The 26,357-nt window shown below is 38.3% G+C and overlaps 1 protein-coding gene and 1 long non-coding RNA gene across 3 annotated transcripts in view; one reads left to right on the top strand and one right to left on the bottom strand.

Annotated features, from left to right (window-relative positions):
* VCL (vinculin) overlaps positions 1-26,357 on the bottom strand; it is a 110,028-nt gene that overhangs the window by 46,267 nt on the left and 37,404 nt on the right. The window lies entirely within an intron of this gene.
* The window catches only part of LOC122202697, a 75,444-nt gene continuing 69,691 nt past the window's right edge, over positions 20,605-26,357 (top strand). Inside the window, exon 1 of the long non-coding RNA XR_006194807.1 lies at positions 20,605-21,003. This is a non-coding gene — a long non-coding RNA (uncharacterized LOC122202697). The remainder of the gene's footprint in view (positions 21,004-26,357) is intronic.

Genomic DNA, 26,357 nt, shown 5'->3' with positions numbered 1-26,357 from the left:
ATTCACTCATTCACTTCACTAAGCCCTTGTTCTTTGTTATTTCCTGGCAACAAAAAATGATGACAAAATGTTTTAGACCTTTCAGTTTAGGTTGCTATATATCTCTGCAACTCCTTTGTTTCCTTCTTCCTCGCCCCATAGACACTGCCGTTAAAAGACACCACACAAAGAACGAAAATCCTTAACAACAGTTTCAGATTTAATATCTGAAAGTAAATTAAAATGCCAAAGCACTGTGTTAAATGAAATTTAATAATCAGATAACACAAAGGATTAGGAGGAAACAAAAAGTATGAAGTAATGCATAAATTCTCATTCATCTAGCTAAAAGGATTTGACAAATCCACTGGACTGTTTGAAAAGAGCCCTCTAACACTATGTTGTTAATTAAAAGGCCACTAGCATTAATAACCGAACCATTTATTGATAGTTTAATATTAAAACAGTTCAATAACATAGACAACCTGATCATACAGAATAAATGAATGAATGAATGAATGAATGAAATCAATGAAGAACAGAGCCTCATTGATGTGGCTTTGGATCACTCTTAGACGCCTGGTTGTTTACTGTTCCTTTTTAACTTTTAAATTAAATCTTTAATTTAACTTTAAGTTATATAGAATATGTATAGTCCTATATATGAAAGACAGTGAAAAATCACTTTCTTTCCACTATCTCCCAGACATTCAAATTCCATCTACTTGCAATTAATGTTACAAGTTTCCTCTGTATTCTTTAAAATAAAACATTTATGCATCTAGAAACAAAGACAGGCTTCTACTTTTTTATACAAATAGGATCATACTATTCATACTCTCTGCATTCTGCTTTTTCCACCTAATTTACCTGAGAAATGTTCTAATAAAAGTACATAAAGAGCCTCCTCATTCTTTAATATAACTATACAACTAGTCCATAATTCATTAGCCTGCTACAATAAATCACCTTGAAAAATATCATTTTAAAATGTATGTATCTGTAAGACACAATCCAGAAATGGAATTGCTGAGTCAAAGGTACAGACACTTAAAATTTTGACAAATGTTGCCATATTGCCAATCACAGAAGTTACTTACATTCCTAACACAATAGATGAGAGTACCTATTTCCTCACAGTCTCAACAACTTGGTATATAATCAAACTTAAGTTTATCTTCATCAATATGAAAGACCAAAATTAGATCACAACATAGTTTTTTATTAAGATGAAAGTCACATAACATACAATCAGTCACTCTAAACAGTACCATTCAATGGCATTTAGTATATTCACAATGCCGAGCAACTACCACCCCTCTCTTGCATCAAAACTTTTATCACCTCAGAAATGCAGCCTGAACTCATTATGTAATCACTCCCCATTTCCCTCTTTCCCCATCCCCTGGTAACCCCTAATCTGCCTTCTATCTCCATGAATTTACCTATTCTGGATATATAAAAAGAATCATGTACTATGCGACCTTCTGTGTCTGGCTTCTTTCACTTAGCATAAATGTTTTCAAAGTTCACCCAGGTCATAGTATATGCGTTACTAGTCTGCTCTTTTTCATAGCTGAATACTATTTTATTCAGCTTTGAAAATCTGATTATCCATCCATGTGTTGATGGACATCTGGGTTGTTTCCATCTTTTGGGAATTATGAATAATGCTAACATTCATGTACAAATTTCTTTTTTCTTTTTTTTCTTTTTTTGAGAAAAGGAGTGCAAGCGGGGCAGGGGCAGAGGGAAAGAGAGAAAGAATCACAAGCAGGCTCCATACCCAACATGGAGCCCCACTCAGGGCTCGATCCCATGACCCTGGGATCATGACCTGAGCCAAAATCAAGAGTCGGACACTCAACCAGCTGAGCCACACAGGCACCCCACTGTCATTATGTTTTAGATGTCTTTTATAAATATCATATAGCTACAGATTTTTTATCCAGCTAGGAACTTTTAACTTAGTAATTCAGCCCACTTAAATTCATTAATATTACTGATAACTTAGGATTATTTTCATATCTTATTACTTATTTTCTATATGGCCTGTAATTTTAATTCATTTTTTTTCTTTTTTCCTTATTTTATCTTTTGTTGGCGGGGGTGGGGGGGGTTGCTAGCTATTTCTATCTTTTTCTTATTCCCTTAAAGGTTATATACTCTGTCCTTTTTGTGGTCACCTTAAATATTTTAGCATGCATACTTGGCACATTAAAAATCTAAAACAGGGGCGCCTGGGTGGCTCAGTTGGTTAAGCATCCAACTTCGGCTCAGGTCATGATCTCGCGGTTAATGAGTTCAAGCCCTGCCTCGGGCTCTGTGCTGACAGCTCAGAGCCTGGAGCTTGCTTCAGAATCTGTGACTCTCTCTCTCTCTCTCTCTCTCTCTCTCTCCCTTTCCCACTCACACTCTGTCTCTCAAAAAATAAACGTTAAAAAAAATTTTTTTTAATTTTTTTTTTTAATGTTTATTTATTTTTTCGAGACAGAGACAGAGCATGAACGGGGGTGGGTCAGAGAGAGAGGGAGACACAGAATCCGAAACAGGCTCCAGGCTCCAAGCTGTCGACACACAGCCCGACGCGGGGCTCGAACTCACAGACCGTGAGATCATGACCTGAGCCAAAGTTGGACGCTCAACCGACTGAGCCACCCAGGTGCCCCCCCAAAATATTTTTTTTAACCTAAAATAAAAGCTGTCCTCTTAGCACAGTTGGCAGTGCATCAGTCTCGTGAAAATCTAAAATGAGTCAATATTTCTACCTCCTTCCCAAAGAATGATCTTAGCATGTTTAATTCCCAATCATCCCTTTCTGACCTTTATGCTACTGTTTCCAAGTTTTGTTTTATGTTTATGTTGTTTTCATGTATAATATGTCCTATCTTTCATCTTAACCTTTATATCTCATTAGATATTACATTGTTATACTATGTAAGTCAAAGTTTGTTTATATTTACCAACAAATTGTCCCATATTTTGGTTAATCATTCCCTCTTATATCTCAGGCCTTACATCTAGAATCATCTGACTTTGTCTGAATTGCATTCTTTAGAATTTTCTCTACTAAGAGAATGCTGATAACAATATGTATCCATTTTTGTTTGTTTGAAAATATCTATTTTGTCCTCCTACTTCAAAGACTATTTCTGTAGTACAGATTTCTAGGTTGACAGCTATTTTATCGCACATTGAAGGTATTATTTCACAATGATGTAACAGCAGAAGCAGAAAGATATAATGACAGAAGAAGTAAGAGAGATGCAGGGCTATAAGCCAAAAAATTGGGGCAGCTTCCAGAAGCTGGAAAAGGCAAAGAAATGGATTATTTCCTAGAATCTTCAGAAGCAACACAACTCTATTAACCCATTTTGGACTTCTGACCTCCAGAACTGGAAGATAATGTTGTGTCTGTTACAACAGTAATAGGACACTGTCCTCCAACTGAAATTTACCAGGCATACAAATAGGCATGAAAACACCACCCACAATGAAAAGAAATCATTCAAAAACAACCCAGAAATGACACATGACAAAATTAATAGACAAGAACGTTAAAACCATTATTATAACAGTATTCCATATGCTCAAAAGCTAAAGGAAAGATTGAGTACATTAAATAGATAAATAAAAGATATAAGAACAAGACTCAATAACTGGAGATGTGTCTCAGATACAAAAACAGACTTTATAAATTACTAACAGATAAGATATTGCATGAAAAAAAGATCAGTGAAATTCAAGTCATAGCAAGTAAAATTACCCAAAATTAAACAGAAAAAAAAGACTTGAAAAAATTAACAGATCATCAGTGAGATGTGGTACAACTCAAAGCAGCCTAATACATGTGCAATTTGAGTCTCCAAAGGAGAGAAAAGGGGGAAAGAGAAAACAGTATTTGAAGAGAGGATGACATAAAAAAAATTTTTTTAATGAACACTATAAAGCTGCAGGTCCAAGAAGCTCAATAAAGGCCAAACACAAAAAGCATGAAGAGAACTACACACATCATAAGGAAATTGCTCAAAACCAAGGTTGAAAAGAAAATATTTAAAGTAGTCAGAGAAAAATGACACTTTATATACAAAAAGACAAAGAATAACAACAGACTTCTTGCTAGAAACAATGCAAGCCATAAGACAGTGAAGCAAAGTACTGAAAGAAAAAAAAAAACCATCAATCTAAAAATCTACACCCCAAAAAAAACACATTTCAAAAATTAAGGTGAAATAAAGATTTTTTCAGGTATATAAAAGCTGAAAGAACTCATCATCAGCAAACCTGAACTATAGGATATGTTAAAGGAAATCCTTCAGGAAGAAGGAAAATTATACCAGATGGAAATTTGGACTCACAGAAAAAAATGACAACTAACAAAAGACAAGAGGTTATAAATAACAAAATGTTAAGTACTGAGTAAATATTAAAAATTGTATTATTTAAATATGTTTAAAAGACAATTGACTAAAGCAAGAACTATTTTAAAAGTGAAGTTGAAAAAGGTAAATTTGATCCAGCTGGCTAGATAGACAGTGAGAACTGGCTTTGCCAATGATTAACGGCAGATGCTTTCCATAAATCAAATGAGCCAAATTACATGGAAACATTTAAGACAGGTATATAATACACAATATGGCAGAAAATACATGCTGTAAAACTAGTTACACTTATTTTTAAATGTTTATGGAATTTAAGAAACAAAACTAACGAGCAAGGGGAAAAAGAGTGAGAGAGAGAAGCCAAGAAACAGACTCTTAACTGTTAAGTACAAACTGATGATTACCAGAGGGGAAGTGGGTTGGGGGATTGGTGAAATAAGTGATGGGGATTAAGGAGTGCACTTGTGATGAGGAGCACTGGGTAATGTATGGAAGTGTTGAATTATTACATTGCACACCTGAAACTAACATAGCACTGTATGTTTACACTGGAATTAAAATAAATAAAAATGTTTCAATGAAAACTTTAAAATATTCAAGAGAAATATTTCAAAAGACCTTTAAGGACAGCCAACCACTCATTGAAGACATTTAGTTAAAGAGCACTGGCATCTTGCTTCAAGATATTTCATATCCATTCCCTCGAATTCAAACACCTCTCTCTCCCCCCTCTCTCCCCCCTAACCACTACTTACTCTCTTAGACCCTGCCTTTAAATGACTCTTCTATCAGGAAACCATCCCAAATCTACAAGTACACCTCCTATGTGCTCCCATGAGACTGCTCACACCCTCTCAGTTTAGTTTTCTCTATTTCCCACAAGACTTTAAGTTCAACAAGGCTAAGAACCTTGTCTATCTTGTTCATTAATGTCTTCAGAGAATGCCCAACACATAACAAATGTTCAGTAAATATTTGCTGAATGAGTAAATAAATGAATTTTCACCCAGTATAGGCAGTCAGGAATTTTCACCCATAGAGATCATTAACTTTAAAAAGTCACAAAACTTGGTTTTGTTCCCAGGTGACATGAACCCTGATGAAATTAAAGCAAACAAACAAGAATCACAGAATGCAACTGTTGTACTACGCCTACTTGCAAGGATTCGATTACTGCCTAAGTGTTTCAAATTTGGAAAAAAATAAAAGAAAAATAAATAAATGAAAGGAATAACCATCATGGAGAAAAGAAACAGAAAAAAGATGATGAAATCAAAAGGCTTTGCAGGAATCAATTTGATTCTCCACTAATGGTTCCCTTGTGTGGTAAACTGATAGGTCTAAAACAGACACTGTACCATTTTTCTACAATAAGACATCTGATCTGTACATTAAAATTTAATGGCATTCATAAAAGCCAAACAAATCCCACCATGACTAACCAGTAGTCAGAAACAGACAGAAGTCTGTTTCGTCTGCGGAAAATGAGATTTTAAACATTCAAGCTGCCTCACTTCTTAAAGTGATCTCCTACTTTTTTTAAGTCTTTTATTTTTAATTTTTAAAAAATGTTTCTTTATTTTTGAGAGACAGAGAGCAAGTGGGGGAGGGGCCGAGAAAGAGGGAGACACAGAATTAGGAAGCAGGCTTCAGGCTCCAAAGCAGTCAGCACAAAACTCCACGTAGAGCTTGACCTCACAAAACACAAGATCATGACCTGAGCTGAAGTCGGATGCTCAACCGACTGAGCCACCCAGGTGCCCCAATCTCCTTTTTAACACAAATCCAAAATTTTTAAAAAGCATTTCAGAGAATGACAATAGGAAAAAGGTCTGTTTCCTAAATAATTATATTTCTTGACTCTATCCTAATAATATTGACTTAGATACTTTAAATCAATCAAGTGTATCACAAGTTAAAACTTCTCTCTGCCTTTGAGTCTTCAACATAAATTGAAAGAAAATTAAAGCATAGAAAATTCTTATGCTTTAGATCAATGGACTAATGACAGCCTCACAGGACCCAAAATATGTTCACTCATAACCTACTATATCCATTCTCTCCAGAATTACACATGATATAACTTGATACAATTTAAGATATATAAAGATCCCAAACTACTCAGTTCCATGTGATTTCAGTGATCACTTTATCAAGCTTAAGTTTATGCTGAATTTTTAATTTAAGAAATATAAGAGAAAAACAGATCCAGAAATTATAAAGATTACCTTAAGTCATTTTTAAAGCTTCTACCAGAATGCATCCACTCTTAAATTACTTGAATTTAATTCTTCATCCATCTGTTCATCTAACATATTGAGGACCTACTACATGCTATAAGATACCCAGGAATAGAAAGTATTTTTAAGGGGTGCCTGGGTGGCTCAGTCGGTTGAGCGTCCGACTTCAACTCAGGTCATGATCTTGCAGTCCGTTAGTTCGAGCCCCGCGTCGGGCTCTGTGCTGACAGCTCAGAGCCTGGAGCCAGTTTCAGACTCTGTGTCTCCCTCTTTCTTCTCTCTCTTCCCCAACTCATGCTCTGTTTCTCTCTTCTCAAAAATAAACGTTAAAAAAAATTTTTTTTAAAAAAAGAAAGTATTTTTAAGTCCCTGCTTTTAAGGGGTTACAACTTTGGTAGGAGGAGACATACATGTAAACAAACAAATATAAATTAGTATTTAGAAGTACCTCCAGCAGAGGATAAGGGGACATAAAAGTAGAAGTAGTCCTTTTTACTTGGGAAATTAGGAAAGTGGTGATAGAGAAGGTGGAGACAACATTGCTCCTGCCTCAGAAGCTCAGCACTACTTATAAAGATGATCCTCTTCACAGCATCTTGGGAGTTGTTTTTCCAATGGGATAATATTCCCTCTCTCTCTTACCCTCCCTTCCTCCCTCTCTCTCTCTCTCTCTCTCTCTCTCTCACACACACACACACACACACACACACACACACACACACACACACAGTTCTTTCTGTGAAAAATACCATGCATTTGCCATAAGTGTGGTTTGACCAGAGAGGGCAGCCTACTATCACTAAGTACAGGTAACTCATTCACTCTGAAACCAAACAATCTCCCATCTGCTTCTGTAAAAAAAAAAAAATCAACCAGCAAATCCCAGCTCATTGATTCAGCAGAGGGAAAAAGAGAGTGCCCTGGAACAAAATAATGTCAGGGAGACAGTCTGATAGGCCTATTTAGACATATACCGCTCCATAATATAAAACTAAATGGGGTGCCTGGGTGGCTCAGTAGGTTGGGTGTCCGTCTTTGGCTCAGGTCCTGATCTCACAGCTCATGAGTTCAAGCCTTGCCTTGGGCTCTGTGTTGACAGCTCGGAGCCTGGAGCCTGCTTTGGATTCTGTGTCTCCCTCTCGCTCTGCCCCGCCCCCATCCACACTCTGTCTCTCTCTCCTTCAAAAATAAATAAACATTAAAAAAATTTTTTTTAACTGAAAACCTCTCTGAAACATTCAACAAGTGAAACTATACCTCACCTCAAAAAAACATGTTGGGGTGGTCAGGTGTGGGGGGGAACAATCCTATATCAAATTCACTGATAAAATCTGAACTGGGGTGCCTGGGTGTCTCAGTGGGTTAGGTGTCCGACTACAGCTCAGGTCATAATCTCGCGGTCCATGACTTTGAGCCCCGCGTCGGGCTCTGTGCTGACAGCTCAGAGCTTGGAGCTTGCTTCGAATTCTGTGTCTCCCTCTCTCTCTGTCCCCCCCCCCACAAAATAAATAAATATTTAAAATAAATTTTTTTAATCTGAACTTAGTAAGTACAGCCATTTAGGTTTAGGTTATACATACTATCACACACACACACATACACACACACACACACACACAAATGCATTCTGTTTGCCAAAGACTGAAGTGCTATGGAGAAGAACACCTGAAAATTTGATTTCATGGAAGTCGGATTACCCTGGAGCACACCCAAAGAAGCATACATTTTGGGTCTTATCCTTTCAAGAGAGAGAGATGGTTAGGCCACAAGCATGTCCAATCGCACAAAACAACATTTGGAAAATGGGAAGGTAACAGACAAAAGAAAGAAAACACAATCAACTGGTCAGTGAGGCTTTCCCTACTGTGGCCACTGCGCCCAGCACCTCCATCACTGCCATTACCAACCAGGTTAGCCTTGACATAAGTATTTGGCAGGCAAAACGGCCTGTCAAGACTATTCCTTCTCTCATCTTAATCCCTGTTGAGGCTTTCCTTTCCTTGCCATCTAGGTAGTGTCTCTCAGAGGTCAAGAAAGGCCCAGATCACTTCCAAGTTTGAGAAGTCCATCATATTTAAAAATGAAGAAATGCCAAAACAGGGTCATAAAAATGGTTGGCATAGACTTAAGTGTTTACATTTAATAATTTTAATTGCATGAAAAACACCTTTTAAGGCTTTTTCTCTATGACTATATATATGGTCTCATTTGAAAGGAATATTAAAGTCCAGGCCTGAGAGAGATGCCAGGGGGTAGGGTAAGGGTCAGGCTCTCAAACTCTCTCTGCTTTCCCATATTTAGAGCCTAGTCTCAGCCACAAGTATGATGAGTGAAAATGACTGCTGAGGCGTCAAAAATTCTCCCTTCACCAGGCATTTAAGCGTTTAAATTGTTAACCTGAGGAACAAGCTCCAGTGAAATTCCAGGCATCAGCAACTGGCAGTTCAAGCCTTTCTAGTATCCCTCCAATAGGAAGTACTGCCTCTATAATCCATTCATTTCATCCTCAGATCTTATATACATAGGATTAAAAAGTAATAATAAAAATAATGTGAAGATCACAAAAGACTCAGGGAGTTGTGTGAAAATAAACTTTTCTTTTATATACTGGCCATTTGGCATAAATTTTACTTTGAAATAGCAAAAGTAGATTCATCCTGTGGCATCCCAGAGCTAGGACTAGCCAATATGCTTTGGTCCCAGTGTTACCATTTTGAGAAAGGTCAAGGATCCTCAGCCATTAGTCATCTAGAAACCTGAGTGAAGGCCACAAGAATAGTTACGGTTTTTAGGAGGGAGTCAGGAACACAGAGTACAATGACAAACTTTAATCTAGTTCATGTAGCAAGTACACAGCAGCCACTCACCCACGTGTACACTGTGTGATAACACTAAAACAGGCTGTTCCAACCCTGTGCTCCCAGATTTAAAGATCCTACAGGCCTCATCCATGAATTATTCCTATCCCTTTCCTAACTCAGTGATAGCACAGGACACTGCATGTATACACCCAAAACTAAAATTAAAAACCACAGTGAATCATACTTAAAACATTCAAAGCCTTTCAAGGGCCACACCAACCTCTTTTTGCTAGAATATGTACATTGAGATACCAACACCACAGGCTCACTAAATTCTTTTATTTCAGATGAGAGTAGGAGAGTATGCGACCAGTTTTCACTTCGCCTTCAAACAAAACAGATTCTGCCAGAGCCAACAGATAACTGAAAAGGAAGTGGCACGTGGGCAAGGCGGATGAGAAGTGTCACCTCTGTCCAAGCCACATGCTCTTCAAGTTTTGGTAGGCCACTTATTTGAAAGGTAGAGTATGAGTCATACCCTCTGAATCCTTTAAAGCCTGAATGACTAGTCATAGTCTTTCTCCCCACTGCCTTCACCCCCTGTTCAAATCTGACATCTGATAAGGGAGAGGAGATTCCAAGCCTGCAAAGTTCAGGCAAGAAATCTGCTACCTGTAGGTCCTTTGGCTCCTATGGCTCTTCCTCTCTCTCATGTTAGGATTACAGCAGAAACAGATGAACATAGAAGTAAGCGTGTCTTACAGATACCAGTAGATTTTTAATGTATCTTAAGGCTGTTGTGATGACTAAAACAAAACTTTATTTTAAAACATTAGAGGCCTGACTGATAGCCCTGGAGGAGCAGAGGATGGAGGGGAAGAAGCCCAGAGTGATGGCACGCACTGTGAAGCTGGAGGACAGGCAGCGGCTGGCCCAAGAGGAGGAGAATTAAGCCAAGTGCCTGGCCATCAGGATGATGAAGCAGGAGAAGTACCTTTATAACAAGATCATATTTGGCAAGAGGCACAAAATCCAAGAGGACACCAAATTGGCAGAGAAGCATAAAGCCCACAACAAGGCTGTGAGGTCTCAGAGGAAGGCCAGGGAGGCCAGGTCCATGTGAGTGGCAGCAGCCTCTTGATGGGCAAGGCCCGCCCCTGGCAGCTGGACTTGGCACAGGCAAGCCAGAAGACCCAGACTTGGTGGCAGACCAGAGTCTCTTCCCTTTTCATCCCCTTGCTCCCGCTGCCGGCCCTGGCTTCCTCTCAAGCTCTCTGGCTGGAGACCCAGCCTCCCTTAGATGGAGCTCCCTGCTGGTGGCTGGGCAGAGGAAAGGCTTCTGTGCCAGCCCAACTTGATGCTCCCAAGAGTCAGTGACATGGGGGGCAGGAGCCTGACCAGCCCTTCACCAGCTGCTCCCTGTTCCCTGCTTTCTGCAGTGCACCCCTCCCCCCCCACAACTGGATGGGTGATTTTCCTGCTGCTGTGATGGGGTGAGGGTGGGGAAGCATTTGTTATTAAACAGCTGGAGTTTGGGGGAAAATAAATACAGAAAACATTATAAAATCACTTCACCTTTTGTTCTTATTCACTCCTTATCAAATAATAACAAAAGTCTATTATTATTTGATGGTCCTTACACTAAAAAAGTTGACAGTCACTGTTCTACAGCACAATGTAATGAATGAGTTAGAGGTATAAATGCCTAAACACAAAATGAGGTGGAATAGACACAATAAGAGAATATTTTTACTTATGAAAAAAACTGCCAAATACTAAGATATGGTCTTTAAAAATCTTGAGATAACAAGTCAACAGTAGACTAACATCAGCCAAAAGTCATTCTCAAAAAAGGACTATAAATAACAAAATAATTGACAGAATTTAGGACCCAGGAGAATCATAACCTTATAACCACTTACTACATATAACCTTATAACCTATAACCACTTACTTCTATTGCTTTGAAATATATAAAGCTAAAACTGACAATTATGAGAAAAACTGACAAACCCACAATTACTATAGATTTCAAGATACATCATCATAAGCTGATAATTCAGACAAACAAAATAGTAAGGCTATAAACAGTTTGATCAATAATATTTAGGGGTGACTGGCTGGCTCAGTCAGTAGAGCACACGACTCTTGATCTCAGGGTTGTGGGTTCAAACCCCACTTCGGGTGTAGTGATTACTTAAAAATAAAACCTTAAAATAATAATAATATTTTATACACTGACCTAACTGATATAAAGAAAACCCTAACCCAAGCAAAAGAGAATATACTTTCTTTTTTAAAAATTTTTAATGTTTGTTTATTTTTGAGAGAGAGAGAGAGAGAGACAGCGCGACGGAGATATAGAATCTGAAGCAGACTCCAGGCTCTGAGCTGCCAGCACAACACTGGACATGGGGGTTGAATGCACAAACTGTGAGATATTGACCTGAGTCAAAGCCGGATGCTTAACCGACTGAGCCACCCAGGCTCCCTGAGAATATACTTTCTTTTCAAGCACACATAGCACACAAAACTGACCGCATATTATATCACAAGAGAATTTCCAAGAATTGATATTATGTCATTCATGTTTTGGGCAAATGCAATTTAAATTAGAAATAGAACAATAAAAAGATAGTAAAAAGACTTTTGAAATTTTTTAAATATACTCCTGAATAAAGCATATTATGAAGGATGAATTCACAACCAAAATTACAACTATTAAATGTCTATAGCTGGAAAATTCACAATCCCATTTACAAATGCATCAAAAAGAATAACATACCTAGTAATTAAGTTAACCAAGGAGGTGAACGACCTATATATATATTGAAAACAAGACATCAATGAAATAAACAGAAGACACAAACAGAAAGGTGTTCCATGCTCATGGATTAAAAGAACTATTATTGTTAAAATGTCCATCCTACCCAAACCAATTACAGATTCAATGCAATCCCTCTCAAAATTCCAGTGGCATTTTTCACAGAAATAGAACAAACAGGGGCGCCTGGGTGGCGCAGTCGGTTAAGCGTCCGACTTCAGCCAGGTCACGATCTCACGGTCCGTGAGTTCGAGCCCCGCGTCAGGCTCTGGGCTGATGGCTCGGAGCCTGGAGCCTGTTTCCGATTCTGTGTCTCCCTCTCTCTCTGCCCCTCCCCCATTCATGCTCTGTCTCTCTCTGTCCCAAAAATAAATAAAAAAAAAAAAAAAAAAAAAAAGAAATAGAACAAACAATCCTAAACTTTGTATGGAACCATAAAAGACCCCAAGTACACAAAGCTATCTTGAGAAAGAAGAACAATGCTGGAGGCATCACGCTCCCTGGTTTCAAACTATGTTACAAAGCTACAGTAATTAAAACAGTATGGCACTGGCATAAAAACACACACACAGATCAATGCAACAGGAGAGCCCAGAATAAACCCACACATATATGGTCAATATGACAAAGAAGTAAAGAATATACAGTGGTGAAAGGACAGTCTCTTCAATAAATGGTGTTGGTAAAATTGGACAGCCACAGGCCAAAGAACAAAACTGGACCTCTATCTTCTATCACTCACAAAAATTAACTCAAAATGGATCAAAGACTTGTATATAAAACCTGAAACCATGAAACTCCTAGCAGATAACATAAGTGGTAAAGCTCCTTGACACTGGTCTTGGCAATGATTTTTCTAATCTGAACAACAAATGCAAAAGCAACAAAACCAAAAATAAGTGGAACTACATCATACTAAAAATCTGCACAGCAAAGGAAGCCATCAGCCAAATGAAAAGGCAACCTACTGAACAGGAGAAAATATCTGCAAATCATATATCTGATAAGGGGCTAATATCCAAAATACATGAAGAACTCCTACAACTCAAGAACAAAAAAACGAACAATCCAATTTAAAAATGGGCAGAAGAGGGGCACCTGAGTGGCTCAGTTGGTTAAGTGTTCAACTTTGGCTCAGGTCATAATCTCACAGCCTGTGAGGTTCAAGCCCCGCATCGGGCTCTGTGCTGACAGCTCAGAGCCTGGAGCCTGCTGCAGATTCTGTGTGTCTCTCTCTCTGCCCCTCCCCCATGCGTGCTATCTCTCTCAAAAATAAATAAACATTAAAAAAAAATTTTTAATGGGCTGAAGAAAAAAATAAAAAATAAAATCAAATAAAAATGAGCAGAAAATATGAATGGACATTTTTCCAAAGAAGCCATACAAATGGCGAACAGGCACATGAAAGGATGCTCTGTATCAATGATCATTAAGAAAATGCAAATCAAAACCACAAGGAGAGATCACCTCACCTAGACAGAACGGCTATTATCAAAAAAACTAGAAATAACAAATGCTGGCAAAGATGTAAAGAAAAGGGAACTCTTGTACATTGTTGGTGGGAATGTAAACAGGTGCAGCCACTCTGGAAAACATTATGGAGGTTTCTCAAAAAATTAAAAATATAACTATCATATGATCCAGCAACTCTTCTTCTGGGTATTTACCCAAAGAAAATGAAAACACTAACTTGAAAAGATATATGCACCATGTTCACTGCAGTATTACTTATTACAATAGCCAAGATATGGAAACAACTTAAGTATCCATTGATGGATGAATGGATAAAGAAACTGTGGTGTGTGTGTGAGTGAAATATAGATATGAAATGAAATATACATGAAGAGTGAAATCTTGCTATTTGCAACAACATGGATGGACCTTGAGAGAATTATGGTAAGTGAAATAAGTCAGACAAAGACAAATACCACATCACCTCTCTTACATGTGAAAGCAATAAATCAAATGGATGGACGGATGGATGGACGGATGGATGGACGGAGGAATAACCAACCAACCAACCAACCAACCAACCAACTGACCGGCCAAGCTCATAGATACAGAGAAGAGATTGGTGGTTGCCAGAGGCAGGGTTTGGGAGTGAGAGAAATGGGTGAACTGCTTTTATCTTTTTCTTTAGTTTAAATACATTGAATAACAAAAAGTACCTATAGCTGCTTCCAAACTTGTAGTAGAACTTAGAACAAAATTAAGAATCTAAACTATATTTATTTAAAAACAAGAAGACTGAACATAAAGACTGAAATATTGAAAATAAGGCATTTAAATAATAAACAATATGGAATGAATAAGTCACAGGAATAAAAGTTATAGTATAAGAAATAAAGTCAATGGTGTTGTATGGTGACAAATGGCACCTACACTTATGAGCAAGCACAAAGGATAAACTTGTCAAATCTCTATGTTGTACACCTGAAACTAATATAACATCATATGTCAACTATACTTCAATTAAATAAAAAATAAATAATAAGCTTAAAGTAAATAATAAACATGAAAGAAGAATTCTGGGGGGATATAATAAAACATAAATTTCTAAATGAGTGATAAATAAAGAAAAAAGGCAGAACTAAATAATACTGAACAAAAAAAGTGATATAACTAGAGACGTAACTCAGATGAAAAATAATAATAGGTTATTATGAACTTCATACTAATAAACTTGTGAGCTTAGGTGAATGGATAATTTCTTAGAAAAGTATCAGATTATCAAAGTTGACTCAAAACAAAAAAAAGCCCAAAGTTGACTCAAAATGAATTTAAAACCTGAGTTACAAAAAAAAAAAAAAAAAAAAAAAAAAAAGACAATGAATAATCAAGTTTCTTTCTCTCAAAGACACTAGACCCAGAGTTTTGCATGTAAGTTTGGCCAAACTTTCAAAAAACAGATAATCTTTATTTTCTGTAAACTGTTTCAAAGACTAGAAAAAGCTCTTATATCATGAAGTTAAAATAACCTTGACACCAGAACCAGATAAGAACAGAACAAGAAAATTATAGATCAAGACACCCCATGAACAAAGAAGCAATATCTTTCAAAAATATTAGCAAATTGAATTTAGCACTGCATTTTCTTTTTTAAATCACAACCAAGCAGGGTTTATTGCAGAAAATTGATATTCATGTAGTAGACCAGAGACTATCTTATCAAGTAATGGATAAAAATTGCATTATCATCTCAATAGATACAGAAAAAACTTTAAATAAAAACAAGCAATCATGTTTTTAGTTTTTTGGGTTTTTTTTAAAAGACCTTACTACAGGCAACAATAAATGAGGGGAAATTTTTCTCTGAGTAAAGTTTAAAAAGCAACTAACTTTATTTGAAGAAAATGAGTAAGAAAAAAAGATTGAGAAGCCAAGGAAGGAGGGTAATAATCATTAATGTCTTTCCCCCCTCCCCCACGTATTTTCACATTCATTATCTCATACATTTAAGCATCACAGTAATTATGTTATAAGAAGTTCTTATAATAAAGACAGAAAAAGAGTCTTAGCATATCGGAATGAGCACAGCCTGGGAGTCAGTCCAGGGTTTGAATCCTACCTCTGACATTGATGTATTGGGTGACTTTGCAACAAGTTACTGAGCTTCTCCGAGTCGTAGCTTCCTCAACTGCAAGATGAGATGAATTAAATAATACAACTTAGGGCCACCTAGATGGCTCAGTCAGTAAGCATCTGACTCTTGATTTCAGCTCAGGTCAAGCTCTGCAGCCTGCTTGGGATTCTCTCTCTCCCTCTCTCTGCTGTTCCCCCCTCCCCTTCCACATGAACATGCACTCTCTCCCTCACTCTCTCTCTCTCAAAAATAAACATTAAAAAATCATAATAGTACAACTTAAAATATCCAGTTCACAAAAGGTGCTCAAGAAATGGAGCTATTTTTATAAGGTTCTTTTGCTGTACTAAGGAAAGAGCAATAAAGATTTTAAACAGATGTGGGAAAAAAATTTTCAATCTTGAGAACTTCTTGATTTGGGACTTGACCTATATATGGACAGTCAAGGTAATAATTAAGGGAATACCTGTGTCTAATTATTTATAGTGTTTGTTTGGCTTGGGGCAGTAGGGCTGACATAGACAATGACCTCAATTCATCTATAAAATAAAGCAGCTGGATTAAATAATCTCTAGGATTCCTTTTAACTTTAAAATGTTATGAATTTAACTTCTTTATAGCTTAAGAGTTGCAAGACATCACAATACATCACAAATTACACGTGTAATATTCCTTCTCTGGAAATACTTAGGAAAAGTGTAAACTGTTATCTTCTAAGAGTGGCATAAAAGTAGCACTGCCTTGGAGAGGACGATGGACTACATGACCCTCATGGAAGGTCAGATTGTGGAAAGACCGTGGATTCAGAAGAAGCCATGAAACCACCAATAGGAAACATGTCCTGCCACATACAAGCTGAGCCAACCTTGGGTGAGTTAAAGTTCGTCAAGCCTCAGTTTTTTACCTGTAGAATTATTTTATTAATATCCTGAAGTTGATGTTCTCAGAATTACATAAGAAAATGAAAATACATAAGTACCTGGCCCAATAATATGCTTTTCAAAAAGGTGAGTTCCCTTGGTCCCTTGAGTTCCTTTCAATCATATGATTTTGATTACTCTCTAGAAATCGAAGTCAAAGAATTACACATTAAAATTGTGTATGATTTCTTAATCATAAAGGGTATACAAAGTAAACCAAGGATCAAATCTTTGCCAAACTGTTTAGAACTCTTCTGCAAATCAATAATACTGACTCAGAGTTCATCATTGACAAGACTCAAAAGTTAAACCATTTTTGTTTAAGAAGGTCCCTGAAGGGGCACCTGGGTGGGCTCAGTCAGTTGAGCATCTGACTTCGGCTCAGGTCATGATCTCATCAGTTGATGAGTTCGAGCCCCATGTCAGGCTCTGTGCTGACAGCTCAGGGCCTGGAGCCTGCTTCAGATTCTATGTCTCCTTCTCTCTCTGCCCCTCCCCTGTTCATGCTCTGTCTCTGTCTCAAAAATAAATAAACATTAAAAAACATTTTTTTTAAAAAAAGTCCCTGAAAAACAGTAGTACCCAAATATGTTTAATATGGCAAGTTCAAAGGTGAACTATTTAAAGTTTGGGTGTTTGCTCTAGGTCAAAAATGAAGCAAGTCAGCTGGCAGATGTGAATAGTCTCACAGAACTTTGGTCATCTATGTTGAAACACAAATCTTCTCTTAAATAGCAATGGAAATAATCACACACACACACACACACAAAAACTCAAGTTAAAAAAATAAAGCATTAGAATCGCACATTAGGCCCAGATAAGCAAAGTGCATTGAGTGGTATAATCAAAGAATTAATTCTAAAAAGAGATATTCAGGGCACGTTCATTGAGAAGAACGTTTAAAAATACAAATTTCATCACAGATTATTTTGAGTGTTCAAGATCATAAGCAAAGAAAAAGCTAAATATACAGGCTGGTGATCTAAAAATATGACACTACTACTTTAGGTCAAAGAGATCTAAATTAAATGTAAGCATGTTTCAATCCTTTTCAAACGTCTTCTTTGTAGGACATGAGTATCAACCAAGGTAAAATTGTGCTTAACTAATAAAGTTTTTAAGAGTTAAAACAAGGCAATTTTCTAGGAAATATGATTAATGCTAATCATGCAGATTGTCAACAGTACATAAGCCCTTTCACACAGTATTTTAGAAACATTCTTTTATTCAATAGGCCTAGACATCACAATATGTTTCAAAAATAATCCAAGCTGGTGAATGATTTCAAGCAGACTGTTCAGAGCAGCATTGAGACAGAAACTGGCAACACTTTACAGTTCTACATGAAACTATCATTTGCCTGCCAACAAACAAAGCCACTGATGCCCTTTTTAAGGAGTTCATAGCACTAGACCACCTCACAAGTGACACATTTTGATACATTCAGATACTGAACACTCTTATACAGGGTCCATAAACTGCCTTCCTTTTCATTTATTTATTTTTTATTTTTTTAACATTTATTTATTATTGAGACACACAGAGAGATAGAGCACGAGCAGAGGAGGGGCAGACAGACAGGGAGACACAGAATCCAAAGTAGGCTCCAGGCTCTGCACAGAGCCTGACGCAGGGCTTGAACTCACAAACTGCGAGTTCATGACCTGAGCCGAAGTCGGACGCTTAACCGACTAAGCCACCCAGGCGCCCCTCCTTTTCATTTCTGTTCCATTGCAGAAATAAGAATGAAATTCCATGCACACTACAACAGCAATTTTTCCAAGGCAAATAAAATAGTTTGCCATAAACATTTACCTATAAGGAATCCATCTGAAGTAAATCCACACTGACAGAAAATGGATCTGGTAGGTTCACATAGCTTACTTTCTTTCCTCCACTAGCACCTATTATTCATCCAGTGTTTGGCTATGAACTCTGGAAAACCACTTCCAGCTTGTCATCTTACTGCTCAAGAACTGGAAAGCTTCTCTGCTACTCAATTCCAAGTTCCTCTGCCTGGCTTTCAAGGGCCTTTATCACCTGGCAGAACTTAGCTCAGCCCCTACTACTCCCAACATGACTGTCCCTCTCCTCACAGGCCCCATGACTTGCTCATGCAATTCATTCCACCCAGAGTATTTTCCTTTTCCCCACATCCATCCTACCAAGTTCCATTTCCCACAGGAAGCTTCTTTCTACTATTCCTACTTACAACAACAGCACTTTCTCTGAATTCCTATTATATAGTGAAAGTCAGTCTGCATTACAGCTCTTTAATTTCAAACTTTTTAAAGCATCTTTTTACTTCTTTTTTTTTTTTTTTTTTTTTTTTTTTAAGATTGTTTTCAAGCAATCTCTACACCCAGCATGGGGCTTAAACTCACAACCCCAAGATCAAGAGTCACATGCTCCACAAATTGAGCCAGCCAGGTGCCCCCTTCTTAAAGCATTTTTTAAAAATTTCTCTGCAGCAGCTTTCCACCTTTGTTCCTCCATGATAACACAGAAGAATAAAACCCACATGTATGACATACCCCCAAGTAAAGCATTTGCAAATGTGGCTATTTTATTACTACTAAGAAATAACTTACAATACATCATACAAGTGATTAGTGTGCTACACATAATAGAAGGTGATCAATAAATACTTAATTAACCAATTAGTGTGTCCAGCCCATTAATCAATCAATTACACATAAATATTACTGCTGCTGCTGCCTGATAAGGATGATGATTGACGATGATGCAAAATACTCTTCTCCTGACAGTCTCTACAGGAACACATGACTTCTTACAGGGCAAATCTAACCAATATTATAACAGTACAGCAGGGACATTATACCCCTGAAGTTATGAAGATTGAGACAGTTTCTATGGCAATCCTCGTGCAATCCCACACGTCCTGTGCAACAGTGTGGCTATTACTTCAATCTTGGGTAAAATTAGTAAACTGTAAACTCTGCTAGTGCAGTTAAAGATCAGATAACTCTTACTCCACCCAAGAGAAAGACTTCCTGTAACAATGCAAATCTTGCTCCGTATTAAAATGTTCTTGCTTTTACAGTAAGGAATTGCTCAAGCATTGGAAGTCCCTCACTGAGAATTATAACTCAGATATATAATTTTAACTGATATGAAATATTTTCTCCAACATGTCAACATGCTCTTAATTGCCAGTCACACAAATAAGACCATGATTTGATTTTGACACCCCCAAATCCTAAAAATGCCAAAAATCCTGAAAATATCGTATCTTGCCCCGAAAAAAATCTCTAAACATATTTCAGACTGCTTAGATATAAATCTATCTACAGACCAAGAGCATTCTGTTTTCTCTAGTACTGACATTCTACCATTCTAGGAGTAGAAATAGATCCAAGAATAAATTTTTGAAACTTTTATTCTTTAGTATTGCCTAAGCAGACACTATTAGATAGAAGTGCTTGTAAAAGTAGATGACAGAGGAAGCTCTGTCATGCCCTGGAAACCTCCAAACATCAACCAAACAGCCCAAAAGAATGTCCTACTCAACAGTTCCAAGGATGTCATTAATTGCTTCCATCTGCTTCTCTCTGTCCCCTCCCCCTTCAAGTCAAGGCATCTACAAAAATTTTCTGCTTCATTTTGCATTTGCATTCTAAAGAAAAGCAAGAAAAGCATAAAGAGCTATAATGTTTTAAACTGTGGAATATTTGCCCCCCCAAATCTGTTTGACAGCCACAGTCATATTGTTGTTTGTACCCTGTGCTATTTTCAAGTAACATATTAAGTTAATTGAAAGGAATCTATTCAAAGTCCCCCCAACCTCCCAGCCAAGCTTACAGGTAAAACTCACAGGTGTCTGCACTTGGTCCTAACTCTGCTTTTTTAGGTCACAGGGCCTATATTCTCAGAAAACAGACCCCAACTACAGAACATACTCTTCTCTAGTCGGACCACAACCCACATCCTGGAGGAGCCCCAGACAGAGCAGCTTGAAAAACACGCCATCTTCTACTCTACCTGGCCGAGAGTCGACCCTCTCTCCACACACTGTGTCCCCTCTCAACATCCTTTAAAACTCCTTACAAGGCTCAGCCTGACAGAAACTTGTGGCCGACATCTCTCTTGATGTCTGGCCCCTCTCCTCCCTTAGAGAGTGAATAAACTCTGTCCTGCTTGTCTGGACATGCTTTGTGCAATTCCCTAACAGCTTTGGTGGCCCGTAAGAAGACTGGCCATTACCTACTGACCGGAATCCATCTCAACCAGATCGCCTTCTCAACTTATCTCAGGTGAGTCAAATTTTCATTTTCAGGAGGGCGCTTTGAGATCTTGAGCACTGACAGCAATCACCCACCAGGTGTTGGCCAATTCCCCCACGGCAAGGTTCAAGCCCCAGTACTGGGCTCAGTCAACAATCAACAGTTCACCACTGGAGCGACACCTCCTCTGGGTCTTTCTGCAGTCTTGGGATCCTCAATCCCTTCCCTTCACACAGACCCTTCAGTTTGGGGGGATGCCCCTTTCTCAGGCTCCACACTGGTCAGGGTTTCATCTTCCTGGAACGCTGAGTCAAGATGTCTCCCTTCACAGTTTTTCCCTTTGTTCCTGGTCCTCAAAATCTCCTTTCTCCTCCTAGATTTCCAGATGGGCAATACCTTGTCCACCCCTCCCAAGGACTCCCCTCTGGGATGCCTCCTTAAAAAAATATCAAAAACCTCCAGGTGCGTGGGTGGCTCAGTCAGTTAAGCATGTGACTCTTGATCTCGGCTCAAGTCATGATCTCACAGTTCCATTCGTGAGATCAAGCCCTATGTCTGGCTCTGCAGCCTGCTGGGGACTCTCTCTTCCTCTCTCTCCACCACTCCCCTGCTCACGTGCTCTTTCTCTCAAAATAAATAGATAAAAACCATTTTTACAAAAATCTCAAAAACCTCCAATTGAAACAAGGTATTTGGCCCAAACGTCTTAATTTTCTACTGTAATGCAGCCTGGCCCCAATATTAATTAGATGACCAGAAGGGCTGGCCAGAGAACAGCTCTCTTAACCACAATTCTCTCCTCCAATTGAGTTTATATTGTCATGGCCTGGGTAAATGAGGTGAGGTTCCTTATGTCCAAGCTTTCTTTGAACTCGCTGGTCATCCTGACTTTCGCACTGCCTGTCGTATGCTCCTTCTATCTCCCCAGTTCTACCAACTTGGATTTGACCCTGCTGACCAACCTCCACCTTTCCACTTACCCATAGTTGATCCTCTGGCACCTCCACACACACCCCAGCACCCTCCTTCCCCCCTTAAGCCCTTGCCTCCACTTCTCAATCCTTCTCCTGCCCACTCTCACTCTGATCACTCTTAACAACCTCCTGATGCTCTCACCACCCAATTCCCTCTTCGCAAAGTGGCTACAGCAGGGGGCATTGTTTGGGTCCACGTTCCCTTCATGCCAGATCTTTCTCATATGGAATTTAAGCTTAGCTCTTTCTCAACTGATTCCTCCAGGTTCACTAAAGAATTTGAATATCTCACTCTTTCCTGTGATTTATTGTGGAGGGACCTATATGTTATTCTCTCCACCTGTACCACCCCAGAAGAGAAAAACAGAATTTGGTCCAAGGCTACTGAATATGCCGATGATCTAAACTGCAGAGAGCCTGTACAACATGCTCCCAGCAATGCAGCAGTTCCCTTAGCTGAGCCCAATTGGAATTACCAGCCCTCCTCTGGAGACAAAGCCAAATGCAACCACAGGACCACCGGCTTCATAAGAGGCATGTAGCGGGCAGCTTCTACACAGGTCAATTATGAAAGGTTAAGATAAAGCACGCACAGATCAGATGAAAACTCTGCCCTTTTTCTCACCCACCTCACTGAAGCTCTTTAAAAATTCACAAACTCATGACCTCGAGCCCCACATCAGGTGAGCTCTGCTTCTCTGTCTCTGTCTCTCTCTGCCTCCCTGGGATATTCTCTCTCTCTCTCTCTCTCTCTCTCTGCCCCTCACTTACTTGCACCCTCTCTCTCTCTTTCACAAAGGAAAATCGATCCTGCCTATCTATGCATTTCATCTCCCAGTCAGCCTCAGACATTAGAAAGAAACCTCAAAAGTTGGATAAAGGCCCTCAAACCCCTCAATATGAACTACTGGACCTGGCCTTCAGGGTCTTTAACAACAGACAGGAGGAATCAAAGAGGAAATGAGACAAAGAGATCAAAAACGATCTCATGCTTACTAGGCTACTGCCCTTACTGGAGCTATTCAGTCTTACCCTGCTGGCTCAACCTAAACATTCTCCAAGCCCCCTCCAAGAGCTTGTCACACTTCTGGTAAGCCTGGCTACTGGCCTAAACAATGTCCCAATAAAAAACTGCCACCCAGGAGGCACCTGGGTGGCTCAATTGGCTAAGTGACTGACTCCTGATCTTGAGATCAGGTCATGATCTCACAGTTTGTGAGTTCGAGCCCCGGGTCAGGCTCTGTGCTGACAGCTCAGAACCTGGAGCCTGCTTCAGATTCTGTGTCTCCCTCTCTCTGCCCCTCCCGCACTCATGCGCTTGCTCGCTCTCTCAAAAATTAACAAACATTAAGAAAAAAAAAAACACTGTTCAGTAAGTTTTTCAGTTGATCATAACGTAGTGTTTTTCCTTTATTCCCCATGGAGACCAGGATTTTTCCCCATGATGCAATAAAGGTTAAAACCTATGAATGGTTTACCTAAATCCATTAATGATCTTTACCTAATCAATTGCTTCCTAATTAAAATTGCATAATTACGACTTCCTAATTCTGTCATTAATTTCACATTTGTTGGCTAAAATTCCCCTCATCAACTAGGACTATTCGGTTACTCTGAGATAAAGTCTGTACAGGGAAGGCAAGATAGTTACAATTTTTTGTGTGTGGGTGAAGACAACATTTAAGATCTATTCTCTTAGCAATTTTCAAATATACAATATTGTTAACTATAGCCACCATGCTGTACATTACATCTCTAGGACTTAATGTATCTTATAACTGAAAGTTTGTACCTTTCAACCACCTTCACTCATTTCCCCCATATTCCAGTGTGTGTGTGTCTGTATACATACACACATACAAACAGACCACATTTTCTTTATCCATTCATTCTCTGATGGACACTTAGGTTGTTTCCGTGTCTTGGCTTTTGTAAGTAAGGTTGCAGAGAATATGGGTGTGCAGATACCTTTCTGAGGTGGTGATTTTGTTTCCTTTGTATAAATACCCAGAAGTGGAACTGTGGATCATAGGGTAGTTCTACTTTTAATTTTTTTGAAGAACCTCTGGAAAGGCAAGGTAAATCTTAATTTTTTTCTTTAAATCGCCAATTACCAATAAATAAATAAACAAATAAATAACCTACTAGAGTAGGGAACTGGTGTACTACTTACCACTAAGGATAATCAATGAAGTTTTGTTTTGGTGTTTTTTTTTTTAAGGTTTATTTTATTTATTTTGAGTGAGAGAGCATATAAGCATGCAGGGGAGGGGCAGAGAAAGAAGAAGAGAGAGAATTCCAAGCAGGCTCCACACTCAGGGAGAAGAAGCCCAATGGAGCCCAACGCAGGGCTCAGACTCACAAAAGTGAGATCATGACCTGAGCTGAAATCAAGAGTCAGATGCTTAACCCACTGAGCCACACAGGTACCCCTAAAGTTTTGTTTTGGTTTAAAGTTACCTATTTTTTTGGAAAATATCACTAGGACACACTCCTTAATTTGTCTAAGTCCCCAAGGAAGCCTGTGAGAGCACATAGCATACTTCAAGGATATATTTCTGGGGATGAGCAGAAATTAGTTTCCTGAAAAAAAAATCATTAATCAGTCAAATGATCTTCATAGACTTGAATGTCAGGGTTGAAAGGAAATTTCTGTAGGGTCACCTAGTTCAAATACCCACCTGATGTTGAAAACCCCTTGTGCATTATCTCACCATGCTCTATACTTTCCAGGGAGTGAGGGGCAAACAGGTATGAGCTAGATCTATGTGGTTTTTTTTCTCTTTTTATTTTTTATTGAGGTATAATGGACATATAACATTATATTAGTTTCAGATGTATAAATGATTTTAAATGTGTATATATTGTGAAAGAATCACCAAATTAAGACTAGTTGCCATCCATAGTTTTAATTTTTTCATATGATAACTTTTAAAATTCATGTTCTTAACAATTTTATATTAAACCCCCAAGACTCATTTATTTTGTAACTGAAGCTTGTACGTTTGACCCACTACACCATTTTGGCCCCCCACTCCACTCTGCCTCATCTCTAGCAACTACCAATCTGTTTTGTGAATCTATAAATGATTTTTTAATGTCTTTTTGTATTAACTTGTTTTATTTTTTATTTTTTTTAATTTACATCCAAATTGGTTAGCATATAGTCCAACAATGATTTCAGGAGTAGATTCCTTAGTGCCCCTTACCCATTTAGCCCATCCCCCCCACACACCCCTTCCCGTAACCTTCAGTTTGTTCTCCATATTTGAGTCTCTTCTGTTTTGTCCCCTTCCCTGTTTTTATATTATTTTTGTTTCCCTTCCCTTATGTTCATCTGTTTTGTCTCTTAAAGTCCTCATATGAGTGAAGTCATACGATTTTTGTCTTTCTCTGACTAATTTCACTTAGCATAACATCCTCCAGTTCCATCCACGTAGTTGCAAATGGCAAGATTTCATTCTTTTTGATTGCCGAGTAATACTCCATTGTATATACACACCACATCTTCTTTATCCATTCATCCATCGATGGACATTTGGGCTCTTTCCATACTTTGGCTATTGTGGATAGTGCTGCTATAAACATGGGGGTGCACGTGTCCCTTCGAAACAGCACACCGTGGATAAATCCCTAGTAGTGCAATTGCTGGGTCGTAGGGTAGTTCTATTTTTAGTTTTTTGAGGAATCTCCATACTGTTTTCCAGAGTGGCTGCACCAGCTTGCATTCCCAAGATCTGTGTTTTTAATGTAAGGTAAATATAAGTTTAATTATAATGTTTAACTGACAGCATAGGACTCCTCTTAATATTACCATGCTGATGAAATGGCACATAAACAAAGTAGGCTCATATTGGTTAGAGCTGGAAGAAACCTTGGAGGTTATCAAGTCCAGTGAGGCAAATCAGAAAAGATACTCCCACAAAACAGGCTCTACAAAAAACAGATGCTTCTGGCCCCTTACTTCCTGACACATGAACATTTTGCAGAATTAACAGAAACACCATTATGTAGAAGCACCCACTCAAGTTAGAAATAAAAAGACATCAACATGGGTGAAATTTTGCATCTGTTCAATGAAAATAGAACATAAGGAGGTTAAAAATAAAAGAATACTTCTCACTTTATTTAAAATTGTGATATATAACATACATAGAGAAATTTGTATAAAACATACATATAATGAATAGTTATAAAACAATCACCCATATAACTCAACACTTACATCAAGAAATACATTACCGTTTATTTGTTTATTTTGATATTATTACCATTTCAGAAGCCCCTGTGTGGCCTCACCCTGAGTATAACCCTCTTCCTTCCTCCCAGAGGTACCATTACCCTGACTTTTGTAATCATTATTTCCTTACTTATCTTCATCTTTTTAAGGCAGTTTACTTCTACATGTTT

Source organism: Panthera leo, chromosome D2 (assembly GCF_018350215.1).
Source record: "Panthera leo isolate Ple1 chromosome D2, P.leo_Ple1_pat1.1, whole genome shotgun sequence".
Lineage (NCBI taxonomy): Eukaryota > Metazoa > Chordata > Mammalia > Carnivora > Felidae > Panthera > Panthera leo.
Note: the sequence above shows the minus strand (reverse complement) of the source record. Positions and strands in the feature narration are given on the sequence as shown.